This window comes from Siphateles boraxobius, unplaced genomic scaffold (genome assembly GCF_051911475.1).
Source record: "Siphateles boraxobius isolate OS27281-9 unplaced genomic scaffold, OSU_SipBor_1 1, whole genome shotgun sequence".
NCBI classification, from domain to species: Eukaryota; Metazoa; Chordata; class Actinopteri; order Cypriniformes; family Leuciscidae; genus Siphateles; species Siphateles boraxobius.
In genome coordinates, this window is record NW_027508699.1 from 22,534,910 (window position 1) to 22,551,155 (window position 16,246).

Here is a 16,246-nt window from a genome sequence, read left to right on the forward strand (position 1 = left end):
AAACTTAAGCACAACATTTTACATTCTCAACTTTAATTCTATATCCTTGTGATTATTGTTCACTTTTATTGCAACTAAATGAATTGCCCCTCGCTGGACACATCCTACGCATGCCCAAACAACAACACCCAAAGACAGTTTATCCATAACTGTGGGATATTTTTCTGTAAAGAGTTGCATAATTAAATGTTAAATGCATTTATGTAATCAGTTCACTGATATGTGGACATAATTAAATGTATATATTTAATAGCAAGCAATATACATATGAACTTGTTTAAAAATAACGGGTTAAATGCAAACGGAACAGTTATCAGCAGTGTAGATCTGATCATGACAAAATAATCGAGTAACTGATGTCATGTGACAAGTCAAATGAGCTTTTCCACTCTTGCAAACAGAGGTAGGTTATGAGGTGTGGAGAGACATCATGTATGATTTCCATTACACGAGAGTAACCTATGCTTCTCCATCCATTTACGCTTCTTTCCATATGGTGATGTAAATCTCCTTCTGTCTAGTGTTAACACGCGTCAGCACACACCACGGCTGCAACCACAGTGCGGTCCCCCCATGACAACCGTCTGGATTAAGCTGAGTAGGGGACATCTCTAGGGTCTTCAAGTGGGCACCTTCCGTCCTCAGTGTTTCGTCGACTAGCCCACGACACCTCAAGAGGGCTTGACAGTGACTCTGGCATCCCAGAGTCACCCCCCTCCGTCCCCCACTCAACTTAGCCCAGCCTACTGACCTCTACATCCCTTCTGCTGCTGAGACCTAACCACAATCTCATAATCTCTCCGCAACCCAACCATACGCGCCAACCCATTTGACTAAGGCTGTCGAGCCCCACTGGTGCGTTAATATGCAGTTTCAGTGGCAACGGTTTCGTATGGCATACCACCTACCGCAAAACACAATATCTGCCCAACCACCCGTCATTCACGCCATATACACAGGAACGTAATGACTGTAAATACTATACAACCTATAAAAATAAACCAACAGGGTCTTCAAGTTTTCAAGAATTCTACGAAACCGTAGCATGGCGGCCTGTACACAGCCAGCTAGAATCTTTCCGTCTCAACCACAGCCAGTTGCTGCTCCTTTCTGCTGCTTCAGATAAGTTCTTTACTGTGCGACGCAACTCTTGGCCACTGAATCCGACGTCTCTGAGGAACCGGGTTGTAGAGTGTGCTACAAAACCTCAACAACCGACTTCCACTGGATAAACCTGGACTCTCCATCCTCGCTGTTCTGCTTCAGTGGCCAGATGAGCATACCGCAGTTTCTTCCTCTCATATGCCTCATTTACCGCATCCTCCCATGGCACTGTTAACTCTATCAGTTGAACAATGCGTGCTGATCCAGACCACAAAACAATATCTGGTCGTAGGTTAGTGGTGGCAATCTCAGGTGGAAAAATAAGCCGTTGATCAAGATCAGCCAGCATCTTCCAGTCCCTAGCAGCTTCCAGTTGTCCTGGGCGAGAATTGGTGTTAGCACCTTTTCTTGGTGGTTGCTCGCCTGGGCGGAGGAATATTGTCTTCTACGTGTAATGTTTTGCTAGAACAGGCGGAAACTTAGTGGTCATACTACGCTTGCCTTCCAATGTTAAAGCCAAACATTGCAATACTTGGTCATGGCGTCAAGTAAACCGACCTTGGCTAAGAGCCACCTTACATCCTGTCAAAATGTGCCTTAATGTGGCAGGTGATGAACACAAAGGACAAGAGGACTGCGGTGATGGGAGAACATCATATGTTGACCTAATAAGGAAACTGATCCTACTCTCTTCCATTCACCAAAGGTCTTGCCAGCCCATTTTGCGTTGTTCCACACTCTCCCATCTCATCCACTCTCCATGCTTGGCCTGGGAAATGGCCTTTATACATCTCATCCTCTCCTTCTGCTTTCGCACCTCGTTGACTACCAGCTTCCTCCTTTGAGCTGGGCCTGCCTTGTGCCATTTAGGAGGAGCTAAACTGAGCCCAAAACCCCCTCTTCCATGCTGTACCTGTCCCACGATATCCCCAATTTGAAGGTCAGCCTTTGCCTCTACTACAGATTTCTTTGCTGACCACTTTCTACCAGTTTTTACCACAGGGGCTGCCTCCCTTACACATTTGTCGCGTGACTCTGCTAAAGTCATTTCCAGTCTGACTTTGGCACACTTAAACTCCTCGGTTAAAGCAGAGACTGGCAGCTGCAATACTCCTTTACTATAAAGTCCCACTCTGCTGAGGCAGCGTGGAACTCCCAACCATTTCCTGATGTATGAACTTATTAAAGCTTCCAGCTTATCCACTGTTGTCAAAGAAACCTCGTACACAGTAGCGTACCATGGGGTTTCAGTCAGTGCCTTCAGTAACGCACCCCCCCCCCCCCAACATATTATGTGAAACGATGATGTCATCACCCCACGTGTCGACTAGTTAGACATGCTAAATCAGTAGCCTAACATCAACAACAACTGCGACTACATGCTTGTGTTCCTGCTTCAGAAGCTACTGAGCCTCTTTTATTTCTTTATTTATTATTTAGGCCTACTTTAATGTATTTTTATTTTACTTCTTTATTTACATTTCTTTCTTATGCTATGATGCTTGTATTTTGTCTGATTAAGACATTTCGTATTTTGTAGGGATGGGCATTTCAAGCAAAAATAATATTCGACAATCGCTGGCTATAATTTGATTATTATTCAACCCCCCCCCCCCCCCCCCCCCCCTTTACATTTCATTACATTTCATTTCATTACATTACATTTCTCTGTACTGTAGGCCTACGTGTTGTAGCCATATTTAGCCATATATGTAGTTTCATATTTATGTTTAAATAATATGTTATTGATTATATGAAAAGTGATCAGCCTATCAGCCAGTATGAGTAGCCTAATCATAAGATGCTTAATATCGAGAGACATCATTTTGACCGCTTCAGCAAGTTTTGTTTTGTATAAAGCCTTTCTTTAAAGTGAATTTCGTTTTGTATAAATTGTATCTTAATTTTAATCAATGTTTTAACCAATTGCCTGGATTTAATAAATAAGAGGCAAATATAGCAGCCTATAATCAGGACATGGAGGCGCCGACGCGATATAACTTGCATCCCACGTGAACTGGAGCTTGTCTCATAAATGAAAAGAAACTCAGAAATATATCTAAGCTTGAAATGTCTACTTTTAAACAAAACAATTCAAAACGAAAAGAAACAGACAACTCTCTTATAATCCGTATGAAGTTTGCATTTCTCTCTGTAGGCACCTTCACAATACTGCGAAGGTGGCGAGTCAGCATCGTCACAGAAAACACTATTTATTAATAAACAATTAAAATGTCTCCTTATTATATTTGACACATTCATAATGATTAGGCTACATTTGCCGGTTCTTTGTGGCAAGCTTTATGCGTCTTCTACCTGATCGAATATCGTGACATCCCTATTTTGTACCGGGCCATTTATGGTTTTTCACATTGTTCAATAAAGTTCTTGGTAAAAAAGAAAAGAAAATAAGCTACTGTGCCTAATAGTATTGTGTCACGGTTGGTAAATCCTATGTCTGCTCCTTGTCTCGTGGTTCTGTTATTGTATGTGTGTGTGCTGATTAGAGGGGTGTGCCGCTCATCAGCGCTGGTCAGCAATCACCCATCACCAGCTGCAGTCTATCATTCATGTGTATATATTCTCATCAACTTCTCATCTCCTTTGTCAGATCGTTGTTTGTGGTTCCCGGTGTGTGTGTTCCCAGTCTCGTTCAGTCGTGTGCTTCTCTTGTTCCGGTTCTTGTTCGTTGGATGTTGGATTACTGTTCGTCGTTGGATTTTCACCACCCACTATCACTGCACCCTGCACTGTCATCTGACCATCGGAGTCCCTGCGCTACTAACTTTTTTGCCTGGACTTTGGACTGCCTTACCATTTCATCATTTAAAATAAAAGAGTTAACTGCAATTGCTTCCGTTTGATCACTCATGACAGAACGATCTGACCAAAGCATGGAAGCAGCGGGAAACTCCTCGAGCTCACTGGATGATTTTGTGAGTAGCAGTATTCAACGAATGGACACTCAAGAAAATAATCTCCACGATACTGCTCGCGTTGTCCAGGCGTTAGTGGCGCAGGTGTCCGGGCTCACCCAACAGCTTCAACATCTTCGTGTTCCCACCACGCCACCCCCGCCGCTGATTCCCCCATCACCACCAGCGGACCCATCCCAGTCAGAGCCTCGTCTTCCGGTCCCTGAGCGTTACTCAGGTGAAGCAAAATTCTGTCGAGCATTTTTAACCAGATGTGCTATGCATTTCTCCCTGCAACCCAGGACGTTTCACGAGGAACAGACCAAGGTGGCATTCGTGCTGACGCTTCTGACTGGGAAAGCGGCGCTATGGGGAACAGTGGTGTGGGAGAACCAAGACGAATGCTGTTCCTCGTTCCAGAGGCTCTCCGAAGAGATGCGGCGAGTCTTTGACCGGGCCGCGTCAGGAAGAGAGGCTGCCAGGGTACTGGCGGAACTTCGCCAAGGAGAGAGGTCCGTATCTGACTTTTCCATTGAAATCCGAACCCTGGCAGCCGAGAGCCGATGGAACGAGGAGGCGCAGTGGGACATGTTCCTGCATGGGCTGGCTGACCGCGTCCAGAAGGAGATCTACGCCCTGGACCTGCCCACCGGACTTAAGGATCTCATCGCACTGGCTCTGAGAGTGGATGCACGGCTGTCTCGAGTCAGCAAACGTTTTCTCCCTGATCGTTTTCTTGGAGGGATCGAGGGGCAGCGTCCAGGAGGCGAGGGCGCGGTCAGCCCCATCCACGATCACGAGCCCATGCAGGTGGCTCGAGCCCGGCTTTCCCGGGAGGAGAAGGAGAGGCGGAGATCCCTGGGCCTTTGTCTATACTGTGGTGGAGCAGGACATTTCGCTTTCAATTGTCTGTTAAAAGGGCCCAGCCCGGCAGTAAATATGAGGCTACTGTCGGGTGGGATCTCTGCCGAGAAGACCTCATCGACATCTACCTTCCTCCCGGTAAGGCTCCGATGGTCAACTCACCTCCACGATTGTCGGGCACTACTGGACTCAGGGGCGGAGGGTAATTTCATGGACCATTCATTTGCACTAAGATTTCAAATTCCCCTCAAACCCCTTTCACACCCGATCGACGTTCACGCCCTCAATGGACAAAGACTCCCCACGATTTCACTGATCACCGAAGACATCACACTCATCACATCCGGCAAACATTCTGAGACTATTTCCTTTTACATTCTGGACACTCCACTAGCACCCATCGTTCTTGGTCACCCATGGCTCACCCGTCACAACCCCAAAATAGACTGGCAAATCAAAACGGTGGCATCATGGAGCAGTTTTTGTCATAAGTCTTGTCTTGTATCTGCCTGTCCGTCTGTTCCTGTTCATGTGTTACAGGAGGAGACAGTGGATTTATCAAACGTGCCCACGGAGTATCGGGATCTGAAGGAGGTGTTCAGTAAGTCTCGGGCTGATTCTCTTCCTCCGCATCGTCCCTATGACTGTGCTATAGACTTACTGCCAGGTACGTCTCCGCCTAATGGCAAGCTATATTCACTCTCTGTCCCAGAGAGAGAGGTCATGGAGAAATACATTTCTGATTCTCTAGCAACAGGATTCATCCACCCTTCCTCTTCTCCAGCGGGGGCGGGGTTCTTTTTTGTGGGGAAGAAAGATGGATCGTTGCGACCTTGTATTGATTACCGGGCGTTGAACAACATCACTGTAAAGAATACTTATTCTTTGCCGTTGATGTCTTCAGCTTTCGAGAGGTTGCAAGGAGCATCTATCTTCACAAAACTGGACTTAAGGAATGCTTATCATTTGGTCCGCATCAGGGAGGGGGATGAATGGAAGACCGCTTTTAACACCCCTAGGGGGCACTTTGAATATTTGGTTATGCCGTTCGGCCTTTCCAACTCCCCAGCGGTCTTCCAAGCACTTGTCAATGACGTGTTGCGAGACATGATCGATCAGTTCATTTATGTCTACCTGGATGATATATTGATTTTTTCTTCGTCTCTCCAGGAACACGTGCAACACGTTCGACAAGTGCTTCAGAGGTTGCTAGAGAATGGGCTTTTTGTCAAGGCGGAGAAATGCGTTTTTCATGCACAGTCTGTTCCTTTTCTAGGTCACATCATCTCGGTTGAGGGAATGCGCATGGATCCTAACAAGGTTAAGGCTGTGGTGAATTGGCCAAGTCCAGATTCCCGTAAGGCCCCACTGAGGTTTCTGGGGTTCGCCAATTTTTACCGGCGTTTTATTCGCAATTTCAGCCGACTAGCCGCGCCTCTGACCGCCTTGACCTCCCCCAGAATGACGTTCAGGTGGTCAGACGCAGCAGAAGCTGCGTTTGCCAAACTGAAGGGTTGCTTCGTTTCAGCCCCCATCCTGATAACCCCTGATCCATCACGTCAGTTCATGGTGGAGGTCGACGCGTCAGAGGTGGGGGTAGGCGCAGTGTTATCCCAGCGCTCTCCTTCAGACGACAAGATGCACCCGTGCGCGTTTTTTTCGCATCGTTTATCCCCTGCCGAAAGCAATTATGACATTGGCAACAGAGAGTTGTTGGTGGTCAAGTTAGCTTTGGAGGAGTGGCGCCACTGGTTAGAAGGGTCAGGGGTACCTTTTATCGTCTGGACCGACCACAAGAATCTGGAATACATTCGTACTGCTAAAAGACTTAATTCCAGGCAGGCTCGGTGGGCTCTTTTTTTCGGACGTTTTGACTTTACTCTCTCGTACCGCCCGGGGTTCCAAGAACATCAAACCCAATTCTTTATCGCGCATTTTTGACCGTTCCGATCGCCCGTCTACTCCCGAGTGCATTTTACCAGAGAATCTATTAATCTCTACACTCACATGGGAGGTCGAATCGAAGGTCAAGAAGGCCTTAGAAGGGGTAACGCCTCAGACCCGTTGCCGACTGAACCATTTGTTTGTGCCGGAGAGTTTACGGTCCAGCGTCATTCAGTGGGGTCATTGTTCCAATGTGGCTTGTCATCCAGGAGTCAATCGTACCATGTTTTTGGTTAAGCAACGATTCTGGTGGCCTCTCATGGCTTGTGACGTTCGCAGTTTTGTATTGGCTTGCTCAGTTTGTGCCACGGGTAAGACTTCCAATCAACCTCCAGATGGGTTACTCCAACCGCTGCCGGTGCCTTCGAGACCCTGGTCTCATATCGCGATAGATTTTATCACCGCCCTCCCACCCTCCTAGGGTCACACGGTAGTTTCGACCGTGGTGGACCGGTTCTCGAAGGCAGCCCATTTCATTCCCTTGCCCAAATTACCTTCAGCCAAGGAGACAGCGTTGGTTGACGTTGACCACGTCTTTCGGCTTCATGGCCTCCTGACAGACATGGTTTCTGACAGAGGACCCCAATTTGTGTCCAAATTTTGGCGAGAGTTTTGTAAACTTCTGGGGGCGACTGTCAGTCTGTCCTCTGGGTTCCATCCCCAGAGCAATGGTCAAACTGAGCGAGCCAACCAAGATTTGGAGAGAACGTTGCAATGTTTAGTGTCCAAGAATCCTTCCTCCTGGAGTCAGCAATTGTCTATGGTGGAGTACGCCCACAACACGTTGCCAGTGTCATCCACTGGCCTATCACCATTTGAGTGTAGTGTAGGTTACCAGCCACCAATTTTTCCTAGTCTGGAATCCGAAGTCGCGGTCCCCTCCGCCCACGCCTTCGTCCAGAGGTGTCACCGCACTTGGACTAGAGCCCGTGAGACTCTACTCCAAGTGGGGGCACGCACCAAGGCCAAAGCCGATCGCCAACGGCGGAGGCCTCCCGCATACGTCGTCGGTTCTAAAGTGTGGCTTTCTACCAAGGACATTCCTCTCCGATCCGTTTCAAATAAACTCGAACCTAAATTTATTGGCCCGTCCTCTGTCACCAAAATCATTAGTCCGGTGACAGTCCGCCTTAATCTTCCTCCAGTGTACAGGAGGATTCATCCCGTCTTTCACGTTTCCAAAATTAAGCCCGTATTTTTTGCTCGTATTAATCCGCCTGTCCCGGTCCCCCCCCCCCCCCCCCCGCCGCGTCTCGTAGATGGGGAACCTACTTATTCGGTCAATCGTGTTCTGGACTCGAGACGGAGGGGGCGCGGATTCCAGTACTTGGTGGACTGGGAAGGTTACGGTCCGGAGGAGAGAAGTTGGGTACCGGCTAGAGACATCCTGGATCACTCCCTTATCAATGATTACAATCGGCAGGTAAGGGAGTCTGGGAACGCCAGGAGGCGTTCCTAGGGAAGGGGGTACTGTCACGGTTGGTAAATCCTATGTCTGCTCCTTGTCTCGTGGTTCTGTTATTGTATGTGTGTGTGCTGATTAGAGGGGCGTGCCGCTCATCAGCGCTCGTCAGCAATCACCCATCACCAGCTGCAGTCTATCATTAATGTGTATATATTCTCATCAACTTCTCATCTCCTTTGTCAGATCGTTGTTTGTGGTTCCCGGTGTGTGTGTTCCCAGTCTCGTTCAGTCGTGTGCTTCTCTTGTTCCGGTTCTTGTTCGTTGGATGTTGGATTACTGTTCGTCGTTGGATTTTCACCACCCACTACCACTGCACCCTACACTGTCATCTGACCATCGGAGTCCCTGCGCTACTAACTTTTTTGCCTGGACTTTGGACTGCCTTACCATTTCATCATTTAAAATAAAAGAGTTAACTGCAATTGCTTCCGTTTGATCACTCATGACAGTATTGTATACAGCTTGTATTTATAATAAGTCTTCTTCTCTGTTTTATAAACGGCTCTTAGCCACCAATTACATTAAACTCATAGTTTAGCTAAGGTCTTTTTAGTTTAAAAGTGTATATAACATGGGTTTAAAAATAGTATGAAACACACAACCATGAATGTTGAAAATATTTTTGTGCATTTATTTGAAATGATTAAAATGTATTTACAACTGATTACAATATTTATATACATAAAAAATAATTCATACAACGTAACTTTTTTTATTAATAAGCTAGTCGATGAAAATGCTTGCATAGCGACACAGCTTACTCTTACTCTTTTACAAAACATTTACAAAAACTTGGTCCCAACAGGGCCTAATGTCAACATGTTGAACAAGTCTGCTGGCTCCAGCATTAAACAGACAGACGTGAATCTGGTTCCTCACTGCACTTTGGTTCCTCGTCCCGTTCCTCACTGCACTTCCTGTGTGAATGATACTGTGTGTGTGTCTGTGTGCGTGCGTGCATGCATGTGAGGGAGAGAGAACAAGGGGCAGCTACAGCACTGCGAGGGTAACAAGCTTACTAACACCCCTCACAGTGTTGTCAGCTGCACCCATAGACAGTAAAAGAAAGGCTGCACCCCGTTCCTCACTGCACTTCCTGTGCGAATGATAAATAACCTGTTCCGCTCAGTGCTAGCTGTTAGCCAGTCATAGCGGTCATAATTACCCTCAGTGAAGGGCCGCACAAAACCTTTTCCGGCCTTGGTCAGCCCATCCAGCTTAGGTGTAGATCTTCCTTTTTAAATGATCTCTTTCTTCTCTCCAAACATACGCCTTGAAAAAGGCATACGAAGGAGATTGTCAACTGGACCGGTAAGAGGTGTGAAGGCAGCGGCGATAGCTCAGTTCACTGACATTGCTCATTTCAAACGGTTGATGACATCAGCGGGGGCTAGCGCCGACACATCCCTGGGCCCTGAGGGCATTCTGTCACTGCGCATCGAAATTTGATTGGCTAATGATACACGTCAGTCAAAGTTATGATCAAATGGGAAATGGCAGCTTCAACGGAAGGGTAGCTAAACTTCTAGTGCTGGTCCACGGAGCTGTGATGCGTTTAGATGACCATATGGAAAATCCAGTTCAGCCTCACAAAAAATAACCATATTCTTTATGGAAATATAATCGTAAAAATGAAAAAAATATATTTTACATTATATTATATTATATTATATTATATTATATTATATTATATTATATTATATTATATTATATAATATTTTAGATTCTGACAGGGCCAGCAGAGAAGGCCCTGATGGCCCTGACAGCCCACCTCTGCTCGTACACAGTCAGTGGCCACAGCAACCTTGGCAGTAGACCAAACTGAAAGCACCAGAGTTTTAGTTTGCCTGGTAGAGCACAGCTGTTTATGCTCTTCAACCCTTCCACTGCTTGTCGTCTAACTTCTCCCACTCGAACTGTGTCCTTTAGATCCCCATCGTACCATATCCCAAGACTCTTCACTGGCTTCTCAGAAACTGTTGGTATTGCCTCACCATTAATGAAGAATGTTTTATCTACCACCTTTCCTTTAACTATTGAGATGCTCCTTGATTTAGAGGGCTTAAATTGCATTCGTGCCCATTCAATATTATCTGTTAACATCCCCAATAACCGATTAGTGCAGGCTACTGTTGTAGTCATGGTTGTCATGTCATCCATGTATGCTCTGATTGGTGGTAGTCGCATCCCAGAAGCCAAGCGCTCTCCTCCTACCACCCATCTTGATGCCCTAATGATTACTTCCATTGCCATGGTAAAAGCCAGTGGAGAAATGGTGCATCCTGCCATTATTCCAACCTCTAAGCATTGCCATGCGGTGCTGAATTTTGGAGTTGAGAAACTAAATTATTATTGTAACATGAACAGACAGGGTCTAGTTTGTAATAATTTTAAAGAATACAATGCAATTTATATATTTTCTGACAGTGTGTGGGACAACCGACAAATTTTCAAGAAGTGGCTCAACTGATTTACAAATATCGCGATAAATATGTACAGGAATTGAGGCAGTAGCCAATAAAAGCAGTAGGATTAAAAGCTGCAGGATTATGTATGAGTATACAAATATGTACGAGTATCGAACGAATTTGACAACTTGTTAAATCTTGTGAATTATTAAGACTTTGAGACGATGTTTGTACTGATTGGGCAATGGGTTACGTAAGAAGAGGTTTGAGAAACAACAAATGCTTGATAAAATTTTTGATTAAGGGTTAAAACCAACACATACATACCATTGCAAATATTTTCCTTTGCAGCTTTTCATCTCCTCCGTTCAATTCTCCTCAAACAATAATGGACTGACTGAGTGCGAAAGGCCCTTTTGGTGTTTTCAGCTGAAAAAAAGAGTATAATTAACATTATGTATAATATATAGGATTATTTAATGGAAAAAGTACAGATTTTAAATTATTAGGCATTAAAAGCATGGTAAGTGTTGTGGTTACTATCCTTTTACTACACCCATCACAGTCAAAATAAGGTTACTGTGGTAAAAGCATGGTAAGTGTTCTTTTTACTGTGCTTCTACCACAAATACCACTTTGGAGCTAATAGTACTACTTCTAACCTGATATTAATGATTAACTGATTGAAGGTCAATAGCACGTCACGTGACAGACAGTATTTAATCACCCTTGTTTAGTATGGTGTTTTGAATTAGAAAGCAATGAAACGCAAAGCCTCCGTGGAACAGATATAATGCAGTGACTGAACATGAGAGAGCTAATCTAATTAATATCGACAAACAGAAAAGACATTATAACAAACATTATTTGGACAGCGTATTTACGACTACTTACCAGCATCTGACACACATGAACTGATGGCAAATATCGCAATGTGTTCGGAATGAGACTTCTTCAGCGCGATTTCCTACTGATAAAATTATCATCTGTTGTTGACGGCACAGGTTTCTCACTGAAAGCAATGGAGTTCCTAATTCGTCCATAGAGTGACGCAGAGGGGTGCCTTTGGCGTCTTCATTGTGACGCCGGGGGCACTTGACCATGCTTCATGTTTGACGCCTTGGGAGTGAGAATGGGTTGAATATATCTATAAAAATTGCAAGTGAACCTGAAATAATTTTATGACAAGTGAACTTAAAATTGCCTAATTTGTCCTGCTTCAGCAGTTTCGCTCTTACATATTGCATTTCTCAAAGAATTTTTTTTTCACGCTACATATTTGTGAATCAACATTTCATTCTTTGCCAGAGAGGTGTGTTTTTTTCTCTTTTTTCCACTCCAAGAATGACTTTATGATCACTGCTGGTGTTGTTCCCTGTAACGCTGTCAGTGCGATGAAGACGAAAGGCAGAGAAGATCAGATATAAGTCCTTTTTATTTAAACTCAAAGTAAACTCAGATTATCCAAGGTGTAGAAACAGCAACTAGACATATTGTAGCATGCAATACACCAACAATACCGGACAACTGAAGTGAGCACAGAGGAACTTAAAACACAGTGATAATGAGACGATGACAAACAGCTGTGATAATGAGTGTCCATGAAAACTGATGAGTGGCAGGAAACTGAACAAAGGAAGCAGGCAACAGATGAATAACAAAATAAAAGTCCATGAAAACTAAACTAACTAGACATAATTGTGACATTACCATAAAGCCTGAAGCCATAAGTCATCCTAAAAATAGGTCCTATGAAGCACCTCAAAACACCTTTGGGACTAAGCTCTTTTTGGTCCGTTTTCTCTATTTTTACATTTGGGCTTATAAACTATATGGAGATGGAACACTATGTGTTTGGTATCTATGGATTCAGAAGACCCTAAGCTAACATACGAACACATGTAATATGTTTATAAAGGAAGTATGAGTGAAAATGTACCATAAAATAGAGAATTTCAAAAACGGAAATTTGATTTTTGACATTAATTTTTCTGAAAATTACACATCACACAACCATAGTGAACAGTTTTTGAACAAAAAATGTATTTGTCAAAGCCTTTGCTTGACAGACATGTGTAATTGTTAAATAAAATGTGTAAAGAACAATGACAAATTTAACTTTATTTACAAATAGTCCCAGGCGTTTTTCTTAGGAATGCTTAGAATTTTCTAAGCAATGCTTTCTCCTCGTCACTCTCCAGTAATTATTCCAGAGCTTGTTCCACCGTAAACCGTTTACTGCTTGCCATCAGAAAAGTGCTAAAACAATAAATAATGCTATAATTGTAAGTGTGTATATTTAATTATATTTATTCTGTCTCTCTCTCATATCTCTGTGCGCTCTCGCTCCGTAAAGCCTTGTTTATACTCGACGCGTCCGTTCGCTTTCTGTCGTCTCTGCCACGAGACGCTGTTTGATTAATAGTATATACATGAATATCAGTCACATGACCTCTTACGTCATCCGCTCTTTTTCCAGTTGCCTGCCGCCATCTTGAGTACCTGCCGGGTACTGTCTACAATACTGACGGCATTAGCTAGGAAGCAGATTTTCTCTGTTTGTTTCACTTTTTACATAACCAACTTTGTTTATGTAAACCCTGTGTGTATTTGACAGTATTCGCGCAATAAGACTAGAAAAATAACTTCGTTCAGTAACCTGTCGCTGTTGTTAGATAGGCTTTGTGCGCGTGCGCTTCAGGTGTATGCGCTCAGAAAAGCGCTCGTTAGAACCGCGCATCAACACGTGAATGACTTGTTAGCACATGCAAATAATGAACTTATGTGAACTGCATTGACCCGTTCCTTTGCGTTAACATTTGATGTGAATATACGTCGCGTTGTAGCCTATGCTGAGACGGAGGCGCCAGAACTGCAACTGATAGAATGCACGATACTACGACATTTCTTCAAAAGCAGATGGTGGATATATTTTAATCCACGATCATAAATCGTGATATCGCACAGCCCTAAGCAAGCGTAAGCTCATTATCATTTACATCCACTCACCACAGACAACATGAACACTGCACAGAGAGTTTGCACACACAAACCACTGTTATAACATAAAAGCAAGCAGCTGTGTGCATGGTTGGGCATGATATGATTGAAGGATTTTGACTGAATGCACGCAAAGTGCGCTCCCTTAATAATTCCTAAAAAGCTGTCATCAGTTAATCGCGATTTCACATCTCTGTTAATATCAATTAAGCTGACTGCACAATGAATCTTTCATAATATATACACTTTGTTTGTTACAATTAGAGGATTTGTCAGCATACAGAGCTTTGAACAAAAAGTCAGTTTTGAGCATAGAGGTTTTGAGCAGTGAGGGGAGTCTATCTTAAATGCTTCTGATTGGCCTTTGCGTTGAAGAAATCAACACGTATGTCTGTTTTTGGCTACATTGCTCAACGCTGCAAACGTGTTTTAAAAGGAAACTCTGGCCTGTAAATCGTTTCTATTTTGTTTTAGTTCTTGTTGCTTTTCTGCAAATATGTATTAGTTTTTATATGTTTTATTCATAGATATTTCTAGTTTGCGGGAGTCCCGCGAATCGTTTTATTCTCCCTGCAACGCGCACACACACAGAGAGTGCATTGCCGCTCGCACTCGCCATCAAATCTAGTCCCACGCCACACTCTTTTGCATTGGGATTGCACATCTCTAGATCAAGGGGCCGGCCCGAGGATAGTGACGGGAAATATCGGCCCGCAAGTTCGGGCTCGGCCAGAGAATAAGCTCTACTATCTTTGCGACTGACGTATCGATCTTGCCGAATCAGGTACTCAAGATGGCGGAAGACAAGTTTTAGAATTGAGTGACGTCAGTGAGGAGACGTTGGTGACATCATCAGATATTCATGTATAGTACCACCCCTTGCAAGGCTACAGAGTCCTCCGATTTGCTAGAATACGTCATGGTAACCTTCCTCTGATTGTGTAAGAAAAATATTCCTCCATCGGCATTTTTTCCATTGGTTGTTGCTCGTGAATCTGCCAAACAACATCGATTTCATTGGCCTTTGACGTAGTGGTATTGCGCAACAAGGAAGTGTGTATACAAGCCGGGTACGTTTGTTATCACTGTTTTCAGCGGAATCTGAGGAAGACGGCAAAAAAGACTGCACCTCTCTTTTTTAAGATAATTACACATTTGTAAAAGTATGTCATTTTGGGCAGTACCACCCAATCCGTCCCCAGAGGGTTAAAGGGACAGTTCACCCTCTCCACCACCAAAAAAATTACATTTCTGTCATAATTTACTCACCCTCATTTTGTTCCAAACATGTTTGACTTTCTTCTTTTCTTTTTTAATGCATACAAAAAAATGTGAATGGGCTACAGTGTTTATAATTTACTCACCCTCATTTTGTTCCAAACATGTTTGACTTTCTTCTTTTCTTTTTTAATGCATACAAAAAAATGTGAATGGGCTACAAAAGTGTTGTTTAACCTATTATCTTTGGGGTCAATTTGACACCATTCAAGGATTAACATCTGTAAATACATGACTTATTTTTTTCAGGTTTAATGACTTTTCCTAATTTAACGGGGACAACTCTGTAAACATACAATTAACATGCTGATATTTGTTCAATGTCCTGTACACATTTTGTAGCATCGGTGTTCCTTGGGGTCAATTTGACCCCATGCACTTTTAGCTGTATAAAACATAAGAAATATTAAAATTTCACACACATTTGTTTTGGTTGTTTTATTGAGGTCACTATAACATGTTATAATTGCATAATGTTCATTATAATTTTACATATTCAATATTACATCTAATATTACATTACATCAATATTACAAAACTTCCCTCTGTTTTAGGGCTCTAACCTAACATAACCATATCTGTAGTATTGCGAGAACCACTAGTAGTTCACATGATATGGAACATAATTATCATGAGAACTTTGTTTCCTGTGCCATGGGGGAGGGGAAAACATAATTTTTGCGAGAACTTTGATATTTCCCATGCCATGGGGAGGGGAAAACATAATTCTCATGGTTTACCAAACAAAGGGGAGGAGCAAACATTATAAAAGCATGAACAGAAGCCTTCTAAACAATTTCTCTTTGTGCTCTGTGTGCTCTCTAGGTTCTCCATCTCTCTCATTTGAAATGACATCTAAACACCCTTGGCACCCTCGTCCCGATCTGTGGAACCTCCACGTGTGGCTCCTGGACGGGATGAGGCAGTTTGAGTATCCTACTACCAGCGATGGTGGTTACCATCACTTCCGCTTAGACATGTCTACTCGTTGAAGTGGAACCTCTTCATCAACTGGGCTCTTCTCACTGAGAAGACCCCCGGAGGTGCTTTCCTTCCTTCAAGAAGGGTTGGAGCGAAGGCTGTCTCCTTCCACACTGAAAGTATACGTTGCCGCTATTGCCGCACACCATGTTACAGTGGAAGGTAAGTCCGTAGGGAAGCACGACCTGATCGTCAGGTTTCTGAGGGGAGCGAGGAGACTGAATTCTCCTCGCCCTCCTCTCGTTCCGTCTTGGGACCTGGTTCCTCCTTGGGAGTGGTTCTAACTG